Genomic DNA, 16,439 nt, shown 5'->3' on the forward strand with positions numbered 1-16,439 from the left:
CTCACTATAATGTGCTCAGTTTTGCTTTATTTCTTTATTTCTGTTTCTATGCATTTTTTTCCTTTACTGGTTATTTTTTGTATTTTGTGGGTTTTCATCTGAGTGTAATTATTTACAAAAAATATATATATAATATGTGCCAAAACTTCATGATTACATGATTATTTTTGCCTATTACGATAAAGTGTAATTTCGATGCGAGATTGTGGGCAAGTTGTTTTAATTTTTCTTTCTTCTTAAAGCAAATACATTATTTTCAGTTACATTATGTGTAAATTACAGTAGAATGCGAAAATTCACTACTATATGATTATTCTTTTCATATTTCAAAAACTGCAATTTCAGTGCAAATTGTGTACAAGTTTTGAAAGTTTTTTTTTTATTTCTTTCTTCTTAAAGGGTTTCATTCTTTCTTAAAAACTTAATTATTTTGATTTCATTTAAAAGAATCTGAAATAGTTTCATTTCTTTTTAGAAAAACATTATTATTTTAATATTTTTATTTTGTTTTATTTTCTTTCCTCTGAAAGGATAATACCTACGTATGGTACATAAATATGTAGGTACGCTTGTTGTATATATGGTATTGCTTTTCCGTGTATTCATGCACATCTAGCCGGCAATTAAGCTAATGTGTGTGTTGCCTATTAGGCATTGACGCGGCAACAGCATGGAGAGTCGCCGTTGCATGCACTCTGGCGGCTGCGTCATTACTCGACACCAATAATCACCGTGCAAGGAAACCGTGAACATGCAAAAAGTGACTGACAGAAATACTCTCTTCATCAGAGTTTAAAAGGGACGGTTAAGTTTACGTGTATTTTTATGATACTCCCTTCGTTTTAAAATTGTTTTAAGTTTGTCTATAAATGAATGTATCTAAATACCAAAACGTCACTAGATATATTTATTTTAAACAAATCTAAGACAAGAATTTTGAGACGGAGGGAGTAGATAAGTTTTAGGACGCATTGCATTTACTTATATCAGCTGATTAGTATTTCGTTCTACTATTTTTATATGCATGTAGTATGAATGTTATTTTTTAATCTATCTTACATCCAATCAATAACCACTTACATTGAGAGAGTTTTCAAGCACGTTTTTTAAACCGTGACAGAGGGAATACAATATTCAATCGATTGACATCCTTTATCAGTGTGTCGGCTGGCAACAACAAGCATCCCTAATCCTTCTTCCGAGAAGTTAACATTTCTTAACCTAATAATCAGGTCAACGCTACGATCTAACCAATAACAAAGAGAATACATCCATAAAATCCCGTAATCTACTCACAATTCCAGCTAGCAATTTCTCTGACTGGTGGTACGGCACTGGATCGACTGGCCGCGTAGGTACGTGTCATTTGTTGTACGCGTTGCATACCTTCCTTTTTTTAAAAGGAGGAAAGCCCCCGGCCTCTGCATCAATCGATACACGCAGCCATATTATTAATAAAGATGAAAAATACCATCATAGATCCAAATAAGTCTGTAATTCTAAATGAAAATGGAAAAAATAAACAATCTCTTAAAAACACTGCCATATCCGGCATATCAGATAGCAGACTACGATGCGTAGACACTTAGTCTATTACTAACACGCCATCCAAACCGGTTGAAGATAACCCGTGCGGACATCTCTCATCGGTTGCACCCAGTATCCATAAGTTTTCTGGAGTCCACATGACTGGGTAATGACCACGTACGGATCCAAGAAGTCGTTCTGAATATGACCTGCAAAAAGTTATTGAATTTCTTGCCATTAAAGATCATGTCATTCCTGGTGTTCCATATAGCCCAAAAGAGAGCAGATATCCCAATCCTAATAAGTTTAGCTATTTTAACGTCCACTCCATTGAGCCACGTTGTAAAAATAGAAGTAATACATGTAGGAGGAATCACATTAAAAGCTATATGAATAGTGCGTCAAAGTAGTTTTGCTAGAGGGCAGTGCAAGAACAAGTGTCTTATAGTTTCATTTTGATCACAATAACAGCAATTAGCTATACCTCTTCAATTACGTTTAATTAGGTTATCTTTGGTTAATACCACTCCTTTGTGTATAAACCACATAAAAAAATTAATCCTTAGTGGCACTTTGATGTTCCAGATATGTACTGATTTAGATAAGTATCCTGTATTAATCAAATCCGTGTACATAGATTTCACTCAGAATACACCATTCACAGATAAAATCCAACGAACACTATCTGGTTGGTCAGATAATTGTACCTCCATTATCCTTCTTACTAGATGCAACCATGCCTCCCAACGTGCTCCCATTAAAGCTCGTCTGAATTGCAAATTAAGAGGTATCGATTGTACAACTGTGGACACATAGTCATGTTTGCGTTGTGCAATATTATAAAGCATTGGATATTGTAGTGCTAGAGGTGTGTCCCCAAGCCAAGTATCTTCCTAAAATCTTGTAGAGGCACCATCCCCTACTATAAATTTTATCCTCTAGAAAAAATGAACCTTTACCTTCATTAACCCGTTCTAAAAAGGAGAATCGTCTGGTCTACTTGTAGCCTGGGCTAGAGTTTTTGAATTTAGATACTTATTTTTTTGGATTTGAATCCACATTCCTTCTGTCTCTATGGATATCCTATATAACCATTTGCTAAGTAAACACTTGTTCTTTATTTCTAGATTTTCAATGCCCAAACCCCCCGGTCCATCCCATCGCGTTAATCTATATTTCTTCTTATTCTCATCAGTTTGCCAAAAGAAACGGGATCTATAAAAATCTAGTCTTTTTCGTACTCCTGCTGGTATTTCAAAAAAAGACAATAGAAACATGGGTAAGCTTGTTAACACCGAATTGATTAATACAAGCCTCCCATCGTAAGACATAAGTTTGCCCTTCCAGCAACTTAGTTTTTTTTTTCAAATCTTTCTTCAATACATCTCCATTCTTTAATTGTTAACCGTCTATGATGTATAGGTATTCCAAGATAATTAAAAGGTAGTGAACCCATTTCACATCCAAATAACTGTCTATAAGCATCTTGCTCTTCTTTTGCCTTCCCAAAACATAGTAGCTCGCTTTTGTTAAAATTGATTTTCAACCCCGATAGTTGTTCAAATAAACATAACAATAATTTCATATTCCTCGTTTTTTCCATATCATGTTCCATGAATATAATTGTATCATCCGCATATTGTAAAATGAAGACCCCCCATCTACCAAATGTGGAATGAGACCACCTATCTGACCCTTCTCTTTAGCTCTATCAATCAGTATTGTCAACATATTTGCTACTATGTTAAACAACATTGGAGACATCGAATCACCCTGTCTTAACCCCTTATGTGTTTGAAAGAAGTGACCAATGTCGTCATTAACTTTAACTCCTACACTGTCTTTATGAATGAAAGTGTCAACCTATTGTCTCCATCTTTCATTGAATCCTTTCATGCGTAAGGCTTGTTGAAGGAATGACCACTTAACTTTATCATAAGCTTTTTTGAAATCCACTTTAAAGATAACCCCATCTAGTTTCTTTGTGTGAATTTCGTGTAGCGTTTCATGTAGGGCAACCACACCCTCCAAGATATGTCTCACAGGCATGAACACAGACTGTGTTGGCTGAACAACTGAATCAGCTATTTTTGTTAACCTATTAGTGGCAACTTTTGCAAAAAAAAACTCACATTGAGTAAACAAATTGGTCTAAATTGTTGAAGGGAATCGTTTCCCACCCGCGCGTCGGCCGAAACGACGCGCCGGTCGCTCCCTCGCGCGCGCGGGTCCTTGCAACATTTTTCCCACCCGCGCGCTTCTGTGGTCGATGGATCCAACATTTTTTGTCTAAATATGTTGCAACCAGCGTCATTTTTGCTGCAAGCGTTTTTTTACTATTTTTTGTCCCAGTAAAAAAGCTGCATATACGTTTGGTTGCAACTCCAGTTTGTCGGATTTTTCGGTACAATCGATGTTTTTTACTTTTGCTACAACCGTGTTAATTTTTGCTACAACCGGCATCATGTTTTGCTGCAACCGTTCACTAAAAAAGTTGCATACACGTCACGTAAATATTTGTTATAACCGGCGTTTGACTTTTGCTACCACGTACCATCAGCTTCAGTTTTTTTTTTTTTTTTGCTACGATCACGTAGATATTTTTTTCTATAATTTTTGTTTTTTATTGCAATCGTTGAAAAGATTGCTGCATCGCGATCGAAAATTTGCTGCATAGGGAAAAAAATGTTGCATGCAGATCCAACGGTGCGGATGCGCGAAATTGGTGGATCTTGCGGCCGGCGCAGATCACTCCCCATTGTTGAATGCAAGTAGCATCCGCCTTTTTTTTGGCAACAACGTAGTTGTTCCAAAATTAAGGTGCACACCTTCCTGACCTCACCGGCGTCCCCCTCGAGCACCCGACGGCCGCCAGCTTCGCCATGGCCTCCGAGAACCGCCGCATGAAGGCGTCGGGGCTGGCCGCGTAGTACGCGACGTAGCCGGCCCTGGCGGGGTGCGTGGCGGCCTCCTGGTCCAGCTGCAGCAGGCTCCGGTTGCCGATCATCTAGCCGTAGCACGCGTTGTCGATGGCGAACGGCGTGTCCGGGTCGAGGAACGCGGTGGGGTCGTCGGCGTCCGGCGGCAGGACGTCGCCGGCGAGGCCGCACGCCCCGGCCATCTCGCGCCGGAGCGGCTCGTCCATGGTGCCGTCCGGGTGCACGAGGCGGTAGCGGAAGTGGGAGCAGCGCGTAGCGCCGACGGTGTGGCCGCCGAAGAGCACCACCGTCTCCTCCGCCGAGAAGCCCCTGGCGGCGATCGAAGGCGCCGAGCGCGTCGTCCAAGCGCGCGAAGGGGGCCGGCAGGTCGACCTCCCACGGGTTGGACTGCATCCCGTCGCGGCGGCCGAGCGGGACGCCGTATGCGGCGCCGCCGAGGAGGACGACGGAGTCCCGCGCCATGAGCGCCAGCGTGTCGGCGCAGGAGACCACGCCCGGGCAGGCCGCCTCGAGGACCTTCTTGATCCGGTTGAAGCCGCGCAGCGTCTGGTTCGGGATCGCCACCCGCTCCGACGACCGCCCGCCGCCGGCACGATCATCACCGACGCGTCGCACCCCTGCATGCATGCAGTGGCGGACCCAGGAATTGTTGACGCCCCAGGCGAACAACTAATGGCTAAAAACTACCCATAAAAAACTTCAGTTTCAAGACATATAAGAATCAATCTATGTTCCATGATGGGTCAAGTAATAAAGCAAGACAAATCAAAAGACAATATGTGGCATAGATAAATGATACAGAAGATTGATACCAAATCAAATGATTGGTTGATCTGAGCCTCCCATGACTACATCTTCAATAGCAGACATCGCTAAACCTTCAATCATCAAAATTTTGAAATGCGAATCAGTACATAATATAGCAGGCAAAAGTGATTAACAATAGATGCAAAATGTGAATACTTACGTGTTGGACGAGGCAAAACACCTTTACGTGTGCGATAACCTTGAAATCGCTCAATGATCTTGGATTCTTCGATACTAACAAATACATCTCTCTCAATGTAACATACCATTCTATGATTCATCCAATCATCACCCATTTTGTTCCTCAATCCGGTCTTGATAATGCTCATTGCTGAGAATGCCCTTTCCACGGTTGCGGTTGCAACAGGTAAAATCAATGCTAACTCAACCAGACGGTAAACTAAGGGAAAAGTTGTGTGCATATCACTTTTAACCATATTCATGGCAAGATGACCAAGATCATTGCAATTCATCAAATGTGGATCACCTCTTGCTTCCCGAATGAATGAGTCTAGTTGGTTTCTAAGGACAAAAGTAACTTCATATGTAGAGAAGTCAGCAGCATACATATTAGCAAGATCTACTAGCTTGTCTTCATTATAATTGGCAAATGAATTCTTGGGATCAAGACAAGCAATGCATCTCAACAATTGAGTAGACCTTTCAGCAAAGCGGTTGTTCAACTCCACAATAAGTTGATCATGCAACACATTGAATATTTCAATTTTGAAATGATGGTTGTAAGTTACCAATTGCCCACCCCAAGACCTTGAACGGCCATTAGCAGTCCTTGTATCTTCCATATTTGGCACTAGAATGTTATATTTGACACAAAAGTCTGTTACCTCTTTGAAGAGCCCATCCCAACCATTCTGCCTTATCTCTTGAATATCCTCCAATGTGGTTTTAATCAATCCCACAGCACGTACAATATTTTGATTTTTCAATTGCAAGCATTGTGACAGATTGTTAGTCTTGCCCAATAATCTAATCATCGGATGCAATATGAGAACAAATTCAAAAGACTCCATGTGCTTTATCAACCCCGCGGCTGTGGTTCTTTGGGCAACATTATCTGCATCATTGTGTAAATTTTCTAATACCTTTAGAACTGGTTTCCACATCTCAACAAGACGACACAATGTTTTATGATGTGATCCCCACCGTGTATCACCAGGTCTTGCAAGGTTCGTTAATTGGTTTTTCCCTTTTCCCTCAAGAAGTTCCCCGGACTCTATTTGACGTACTATTTCATCATGTTGCTCTTGGGCTAATTGATCATGTCTTTTACAAGAAGCATTAACAATGTTAACAACCATGCTTGTGTACTCAAAAAAATCCCTTACTGATGAACAACACTTGGCAACAGCAACAACCATCCAAGGCTACCTTCAGTGAAGTTGCTTTAGTGTCAGGAACATGCTCAACTGCCATGAATCTCTCAATCACCTCCCCTCGTTTGCCGAGATACCTACATAAGACAAAGGAGCATGATTAATATATAAGAACTTTAAGAAAATACACCTATAAGGCTACAATAACACACACACACACAAGCAAATGTACTGACCTCAAACACATAGCCATTTGCTCCTTCATAGATGCATCTCTGGACTCATCAACAAGTAATGCAAGTTTACTATCTCCAATCTCCTCAAGAATGACATTTGTGGTCTCTTTTGCACAAGCTTTGCATAAATCCTTTTGTATCTTATTTGATGTCAGCTTATGGTTCTCTCCCGCATCCCCAAATAATTTTGCCACCTTTGGGTCTTTCTTTATGAACAAGTCCAACAACTCTTTAAAGTTACCCTTATTCATTGAGCTAGAAGACTCATCATGACCACGAAAAGCAAGAGCTTGTAGTATCAAAAATTTGACAATATCCAATATAATCAAGAGACGGGCTTTGTATTCTTCTTCTTGCTTCTGAGAACCCCTATCAAAGACATGTGGCAGATTTTGTCTTTGATTTTTGAAATCCTCATAATGTTGCCTAGATTTATTATGAGCACTATCATGCTTGCCAACATGCTGATTAAAAACTTTAGGTCCATCCTTCCAAGATTTGAATCCATTTCTCGTGAATGCTTCAATACCATAGTTTTCAGCTCTTGGTTGCTTAAACAGAAAACAATAAAAGCAAAAGGCTGATTTTTTTTCAATGCTATATTCCAACCAGCCACGATGATTATTGAACCAATAGTCATGAAAGCTCCTACCGTTTATCTTTTCATATGTATGATCAGTTGGTTGGCAAGGACCCATACTAATGTACTCCCTTCTAGCGAGATCTCTAATGTCTGGATCTAACTCCTCAATTGGTATTCTCTTACCGGGGTCCGATTCAACATCACCGGGCTTGAGCTCAGCTCTAACATTAGGGGTATTATCAGCTGTTTGAGTTGAAGGACCTGTTTCTGAGGTTTCGGTGGTTCGAACTTGAAAAAACGAATTCAATGTCTTGTTTCTTTTATTCATCTTGCGTTTCCTATACAAATGTAGAGAAATCATCAAACAGACAAACAATGGCATCTATCAACTAAAATTCAGCTCTAATGTCTTGTTTCTCTATGTCAAAATTTGTTTCTAACTCTAACAAACAGACAAACAATGGCATCTATCAACTAAAATTTGTTTCTAACTCTAACAAACAGACAAACAAAAACAAAGCATCAAAAATTCAAAATGTACAAAGAAAGGGGAAATTACCCCGGGCTGCTGTCCCGCAACGGCGCAGGCGCGCAGCAAGGGAGGAGGGGCGGGCGCTGAGGCGCGAGGCGGCGAGGCGCGAGGCGGCGAGGCGGCGAGGGCGCGAGGCGGCGAGCGGGCGCTGGAAGGGGGCGAGGCGGCGAGGCGGCGAGGCGCGAGGCGGCGAGGCGCGAGGCGAAGGGGGCGACGGCGCGAGGCGAAGGGGGCGACGGCGCGAGGCGAAGGGGGCGACGGCGCGAGGCGGCGAGGCGAAGGGGGCGACGGCGCGAGGCGAAGGGGGCGACGGCGCGAGGCGGCGACGGCGCGAGGCGGCCAGGCGGCGACGGCGCGAGGCGACGGCGCGAGGCGCGAGGCGGCGACGGCGCGGGCGCTGGAAGGGGGCGTGGCGTCCGGGCTAGGGTTCGTGACGAGCGGCGCCTGGGCTTGGGGCTGGGCTGCGCCCCAGGCCAGATTTTTTTTTTTTTTTAGGCCCACGAATTTTGCCACGCCCCAGGCAATGGCCTGGGCTGCCAGGGGCCCAAATCCGCCCATGCATGCATGCATTGATCCGTCACCACTATTAGTAGTTGCACACGTACGTAGAGCTTGAGATGGAGGCGGCCATGGACCGTGGCACGTACCCTGACGAAGCAGTCGTGGAAGAGCGTGCGGATGATGGCGGGGGCGATGGTGCGGTCGTTGTAGAACTGCAGCTCCATGGCCTGCCGCACCGTCGCCGGGGCGTCCGGGCACGTCGCGGCGTAGTAACCCACGTCCAGGGCGACGCCGCCGCGCCGGGCAATGGCGCCCGCGAGCAGGAGCTGCAGGACGACGACGACGAGGACGACGACGACGCTCGTACGCATGTCGATCGTCAGCGTATTGTGTCGTGTCGTTGGTGCTGCATGTGATGCGGATGTGATGCGTGCATGCATAGCTGATGGCTGAGCTCGAGGTGAGCTTCATGTATAAGCTGCGGTGTGTTGACTTTGTTTGCGCGTGTGGACTTTGTGTTCAAGACGACCGTACCTAGGGCAGAGCAGGGCAACTTCAAGCTGCCACATTCATGTTTTTGCAGATCTGGCCCAGGCGTTGATCGAATACATTTGGGAGAATGACGAGTGTCACACGTCAGGTCTTGATCGAATACATTTGGGAAAATGACGAGTATCACACGTCAGGTGTGTGACACTAAGAGCCTGATTTCAATTAAAGCTGACATTCATGCTTAACAACTAAAATTGACATCCTCGCCTCACTAAACTTATGATACGAAACGTTTGAAGTTGTCATGTGCTCATACCTGACGTGTGACATTTATCATAGTCTTATACTCCCTCCGTTCTAAAATATAAGACCTTTTAGGGATTCCACTAGGAGACTGCATACGGAGCAAAATGAATGAATCTATACTCTAAAATATGTCTATTTACATCCGTATGTAGTTTATAGTGCAATCTTTAAAAGGTCTTATATTTAGGAACGGAGGGAGTATTTTCAAAAAATTAAGGCCTGAATGTTTTCTTTAATCATGCACCGGGAAAGACTTTTCACTTGTATAGTGATCTCAGTTCAAAAAAAAGATTGATCCGGTTTACGTGGGCCAAAGGATCAAAAATCCTAACAACCCGAGGGACGATACATCATACCAAGGCAAGAACATATAAAATTCAAAAACACCAAAAATATACTTTCTTCGTCCTAAAATAACTGTAACTCTATACCCCTTCCGTCTCGGTGCATTAGGCATATTAAAAGGTGCACTGCAACCTAGGCACGTAGAGATTGGATAGGAGAAGAAATTAAATTATAGAGAAAGCCAATCACATTATTCATTTCTCAACTAAAACATGTTATTAATTAGAAGACCTCTTCAAATCCAAAAAACGTGACGCATAAATTGCATGCATTGGTCATTCAATTAATAGATGGAGTATAATTAATATGCATGCAACTAGTACTACTGTAATGTGCCTTAGGCTGACCATAGTGGGGGTATCATAGCTAGTAACATACACTAGTAGAAAAAGGGCATTTTGTCCCGGTTCGTAAGGGCCTTCTGTCCCGGTTTCGGAACCGGGACTAAAAGGTCGTTACTAATGCCCTTGGCCTTTAGTCCCGGTTCTTACACGAACCGAGACAGATGGGCCTCCACGTGGCCGGTGCGGCGAGCCCGGACAGGGGGCCTTTAGTCCCGGTTGGTGACACCAACCGGGACCAAAAGGCATCCACGCGTCAGCATTTCAGGTGATGGGTTTTTTTAAAGGGGGGGTTAGGGGGGTTTTGGTGGATTAATTTAGGTGTTTCATATATTGTGTTAGCTAGCTAATGAATAGAGAGAAGTGTCCTCTCTTATCTCCGTGCTTGGTCGACCCTGCATACTATACATATAAAGAGGACTAGACACGCTAGCTAGTAAGAAAATGAAGGAAACAAAAGATCGTCATGAACATGTGCATACAAAGAGAAGTGATATCGACCACCTATCCTTCTCTGAGGTTGGTCGAACAACAAGTTCTCGTATATCTATCCGACGCTACTGGCTACATATATACAATATAATTATCTCTTACAATATAATCTCCTAATTAAAATTCAACTCATTAGGGTTCACATGGTATTCTCCGTCTTTAGCGATCACGTGGTCAAGAAAGAATGCCGCCAATTCCTCTTGAATTCCTCGCATACGATCTGTTGGTAGGAGTTCATTCCGCATCCGATATATCTAATTTGAAGGGGGTCAATACATATATATGAATAAATGAAACTGAACACAAATGATGGTAATAAAATAAAATTATGAATATTATTATTTACGCACGTCATATTGTTTGTCGCAGTAGCCCCGCTCACAGGTCACGTGGCGGATGGACTCGCAAATGTAGTATCCACAGTAATCATTCCCTGGTTCCTGCCACAACCACTTTACAAGAAATAGAGGTCAATCAAACTGATAGTTAGCAAGCATGCTAAACGGTATTGATGAAACTAGCGCTTGAATCACTAGGAGATGCGTGGAACATGCTACTATAGTACTTACTTTCGGGTGTCTAAATTGCAGCTTCTTCGGCAGTCCCGGAGTTTTTGCGGTGAATTTTTTCCAAACACTGTCAGACAAAGAAAACAATTACTTGATATCAGGAAATGAACAAAGTTGCCGATATGGTGCGATAATGATCGATTTAACTTACTTCTCTAGAATTTCAGTCATGTTCGCATACTCGTTGGGATCTTTTCGTCTCGAGTCTAAGACGGTTACTAGTCCCTGCTCAAGCTTAATCTCTAGGAGAATATAGTGAAAGCTGCGCACGCATGCATAACTCATCAATTACATTACTATAACCTTGACTAATAAGGGAAACCGAATATGCACAAGACAGTAACACTCAGTGCAATTCGTAAGGGAAGAGTATTATAGCTTTTATTTTGATTCAATACAAACGATTGTAGCAGATTGGCCTCGGTATCTTTGGCCTGAGATTTAATCATAAATGCATCTACGAGATTTGTGTTAATGAACCCAATATCACCAATTTGTCTTTTCTTCAATTCGACGATCTTCAATCTGCATATAATATAGCGAGGATAATTAAAAATACATGCAATGAAGAGCTGACCTATATATAGAGACTTAATGACAGAAGTAGTACTACTTACAGGCAGTAGCAAGTGATCATTAATTTATCGAGGGCCTTTAGATTGAAAAACGGGAAGAACTCCTCAAATGGAACCATCAACAGTTCAAGTCCAACGAGGTCATGCTCCTTTCTAACTCCCAGCGTCAAAATATTACTCCCCCCAGACTCTTTGCAAGTTTTCATGTACCAATCATGGAATCTTCGCATCATCGTTGTTAGAGATCTTTCATCTTTGATGAGAGGCTTCCCGTACACGTATTTGTGTTCGTCCACCTCCAATAAATCAAAATGTGCATCATCGGGCAGGTAATCTGCAGGATTGATACCGGGCAACAAGATCCCCGGATGATTAGCGACGATATCGCTGGACACCTTGAGCGGGGGGAACGATTGGTTCGCTTGTTCGCCGAGTTGGGCAACTTTTTTCCCAGCTCGTCGTTCTGCTAACCTTTGATCACTGACAGTACTTCCCGACGGCTGCGCTTCGATAAATGACTTTGTAATAATGCGCTCATAGTTGCCTTTCGTCGGAGACTTTGGTGGTTTCTTCAGGGCAGCCAGAGTACGCTTTGCTTTTACCGGATCTATCTTCTCCTCCGGAGGTGGATGTTTTTTTGCTTTCACCCCTTCAAAGAAGTTCTTCACTTTGGCTTCCACGATCTTCTCGTTTTCCTCCAGGCTCCTCTTTGTTGGGGAACGTCGCATGGGAAACAAAAATTTTCCTACGCGCACGAAGACCTATCATGGTGATGTCCATCTACGAGAGGGGATATTCGATCTACGTACCCTTGTAGACCGTACAGCAGAAGCGTTAGTGAACGCGGTTGATGTAGTGGAACGTCCTCACGTCCCTCGATCCGCCCCGCGAACCGTCCCGCGATCAGTCCCACGATCTAGTGCCGAACGGACGGCATCTCCGCGTTCAGCACACATACAGCTCGACGATGATCTCGGCCTTCTTGATCCAGCAAGAGAGACGGAGAGGTAGATGAGTTCTTCGGCAGCATGACGGCGCTCCGGAGGTTGGTGATGATCTTATCTCAGCAGGGCTCCGCCCGAGCTCCGCAGAAACGCGATCTAGAGGTAAAACCGTGGAGATATGTGGTCGGGCTGCCGTGGCAAAGTTGTCTCAAATCAGCCCTAAAACCTCCGTATATATAGGGGGAAGAGGGGGAGCCTTGCCTTGGGATCCAAGGACCCCCAAGGGGTTCGGCCGAGCCAAGGGGGGCAACCCTCCCCTTCCAAACCGAGTCCAACTAGGTTTGGAAGGAGGAGTCCTTCCCCCTTTTCCCACCTCCTCCTTTTTTTTCTCTTTGATTTTCTTCCTGTGGTGCATAGGGCCTTCTTGGGCTGTCCCACCAGCCCACTAAGGGCTGGTGCGCCACCCCCAAGGCATATGGGCTTCCCCGGGGTGGGTTGCCCCCCCCCCCCGGTGAACACCCGGAACCCATTCGTCATTCCCGGTAACTCCGAAAACCTTCCGGTAATCAAATGAGGTCATCCTATATATCAATCTTCGTTTCCGGACCATTCCGGAAACCCTCGTGACGTCCGTGATCTCATCCGGGACTCCGAACAACATTCGGTAACCAACCATATAACTCAAATACACATAAAACAACGTCGAACCTTAAGTGTGCAGACCCTGCGGGTTCGAGAACTATGTAGACATGACCCGAGAGACTCCTCGGTCAATATCCAATAGCGGGACCTGGATGCCCATATTGGATCCTACATATTCTACGAAGATCTTATCGTTTGAACCTCAGTGCCAAGGATTCATATAATCCCGTATGTCATTCCCTTTGTCCTTCGTATGTTACTTGCCCGAGATTCGATCGTCACTATCTGCATACCTATTTCAATCTCGTTTACAAGCAAGTCTCTTTACTCGTTCCGTAATACAAGATCCCGCAACTTACACTAAGTCACATTGCTTGCAAGGCTTGTGTGTGATGTTGTATTACCGAGTGGGCCCCGAGATACTTCTCCGTCACACGGAGTGACAAATCCCAGTCTCGATCCATACTAACTCAACGAACACCTTCGGAGATACCTGTCGAGCATCTTTATAGTCACCCAGTTACGTTCCGACGTTTGATACACACAAAGCATTCCTCCGGTGTCAGTGAGTTATATGATCTCATGGTCATAGGAACAAATACTTGACACGCAGAAAACAGTAGCAACAAAATGACACGATATATATATACCTGGCCGGACTCGGTTCGGTCAACAGAGCCGTCATGAATGCCCTCTTCTTCTCCCGGTCCTTCCAGATCATCATGAACGCCCTCTTCTTCACCCGGTCCTTCCAGATCATCATGAACATAGCCCTCTTCTTCACCCGGTCCTTCCAGACCATCGGTGTCTCTGAGAAACGACGCAATGACATCACTTCCTTGTGCAATTATGTCCCCCAACATCGCTTCTTCCTCTTCGTCTCGGGAGTGATCCATAGTTTCTGCAAATATTTACAACATGTCAATTATTATTCAAACATGGTACAGATGGTTATATATTAGTGGCAAACGTAGAACTAGCTAGCTAATCACAATAAGGAATCATGTTAGTGGCCTCGACGCTGCTTCTCTAGGGTTTGGGGTGGCTAGACAACGCTTCAAGGGTTTGGGGTGACCTCGACACAACGCTTCAAGGGTTTGGGGTCGCCTCGACGACAACGCTCTTTTAACTTGGTAAATTTGGGTGGCCTCGAGAGAGTTTGTCGGGTAGGGGCGCGGCGGGAGGGGGTAGGAGACCAACATCGTTTTTTCTCTAGGGTTTGGGTGTCCTCGAGAGTTTTTGTCGAGCAAGAGGGCCGAGGGGGTGCTCCCTGTGGTATAAGTTATCACGGTCGAGAGTGGGTATATATATCGACCGCCCCTCATGTCGAAGTTATACGGGAGGGGGCTATATCGACAACGACGCGACATACATATACATGGGAAAATAATGTTATCGGGGAGGGGGTATATCGGTACCCCCCCCCCCTCGTGTTGAAGTTCGATCGGGAGGGGGTATATCGACAACGACATACCCGATAAAAAATAAGAAGACAAAAGAAGAAATAAAAAGAAGATAAGAAGAAAGGAATAAAAGAGAAGCAATCGAAGAAAAAAATTAAAAAAAAGGAGAAGAAGAAAGGAATAGAGGAGAAAGAAGAAAAAAATAGAAAATTTCTATTTTTTTCTTCTTTCTCCTCTATTCCTTTCTTGTTCTCCTCTTCTCTTTCTTCTTTTTTCCTCTTCTTATTTATTTCTCCTCTTCTTCCTCTCCTCTTCTTCTCCTTTCTTCCTCTTCTTATTTTCCTTTTTCTCCTCTCATTCTTTTTCTTCTTCTTCCTTATCTTCCTAGCTATATATAATACTTTTCTAAAAATGTAACTTTTGCATATATAAAACTTTTTCCTCTTCTTCCTTCTTCCTTCTTCCTTCTCTTCCTTCTTTTCCTAAATATATAAAACTTTTCTAAAAATGAAACTAACCTAAAATGTACTAAATCAGAGAACATATATAGATAAAACTAACCTAAAATGTACCCAAATGTACTAAAAAATCTAACTTTTATATGCACACAGAACATACATACATATATACATTTTTATAAAAATGCAAAAAACAAATCATCATTTATATGAACAAAGGAGAGGACAGGGTGGGCGGCGCCGGCCTGACCAAGGAGAGGCACGGCGCCGGCGTCGGTGTAGAGGGCGGCGACGGCGGCGTGGTCGGGGCAGGGGCGACGGCGGCGTGGTCGGGGCAGGGGCGATGGCGATCGACGGGGCAAAGGGCGGCGACGGTGTCGACGGGGCGGGTAGGGCGCGGTAGAGGCACGGCGAGGGCGCGCGGTGTGTTCGGGGGGCAGGGGCGACGACGGCGTGGTCGGGCCGGGCAACGGCGGCGTGGTCGGGGGCAGGGGCGACGACGGCGAGCTCGGGCAGCCTGGCGGCGTCGTCGGAGGAATCGAAGAAACGACTAACGAAATTTTCGCAACTTCTGGCTTATATAGCAAAGCCATTGGTACCGGTTCGTGGCACCAACCGGTACCAATGCCTCCTTTAGTCCCGGTTGGTGCCACCAACCGGGACCAAAGGTCACTTTTCAGCAGCCCAAAGGGTGGGAAGCGGCGGCCTTTGGTCCCGGTTGGTGGCACCAACCGGGACTAAAGGGTGGGCATTGGTACCGGTTGGTGCCACGAACCGGTAACAAAGGCCCCTGTGCTACCCGCATCGCGGCCAAAGTTTAGTCCCACCTCGCTAATTGAGAGGGGCGCGCAGTGGTTTATAAGCCCCACTGCCGCACCCCTCTCGAGCTCCTCTCCACTGCAGGCTTACGGGCCTACTTGCTAATGCTTTGCTTGATGGGCCTTCTGGGCCTACTGCGGGCATGAATCCTGGCCCATGGATGGGTTTCTAGTCGTATTCACGCCGTGGTAGCCTAGTTGGTGGCAAATTTTTTTATTTTTTCGCAGTTTTTTTTGTTTTCTTTTTTGCTTTATTTCTTTTATTTCTTTTTTGCATTGGTACCGGTTGCCTGCCACAGCCGTGGTGCGGTTGAATGTTTAGTCCCACCTCGCCAAGCGAAGAGCTTCCGAGCCTGTTTATAAGCTCCGCCGCGGCTGCAACGTGGAGAGGAACATCTATTTTTTAAATTGTTTTCCATTATTTTTGTTTTTGTTTTTTGCTTTATTTTTGTTTTGTTTATGTTTTTAGTTAGCTTATTTTGTTTTGTTTCTCCTTACAACAAAATACTTATTTTTTTAATTTTTTTGTTTCTAATTACTTATTTATTTTATTTTACAATAATTCTTTTTGTCATTAAAGTTTCTAACAAAAAAA

At 44.2% G+C, this 16,439-nt stretch overlaps 1 pseudogene; it reads right to left on the reverse strand.

Moving 5' to 3' along the window:
* Nucleotides 1-1,596: 1,596 nt before the first annotated feature.
* LOC123424915 lies at nt 1,597-8,683 on the reverse strand (annotated as a pseudogene).
* Nucleotides 8,684-16,439: the final 7,756 nt, after the last annotated feature.

This window comes from Hordeum vulgare, chromosome 2H (assembly GCF_904849725.1).
Source record: "Hordeum vulgare subsp. vulgare chromosome 2H, MorexV3_pseudomolecules_assembly, whole genome shotgun sequence".
NCBI lineage: Eukaryota > Viridiplantae > Streptophyta > Magnoliopsida > Poales > Poaceae > Hordeum > Hordeum vulgare.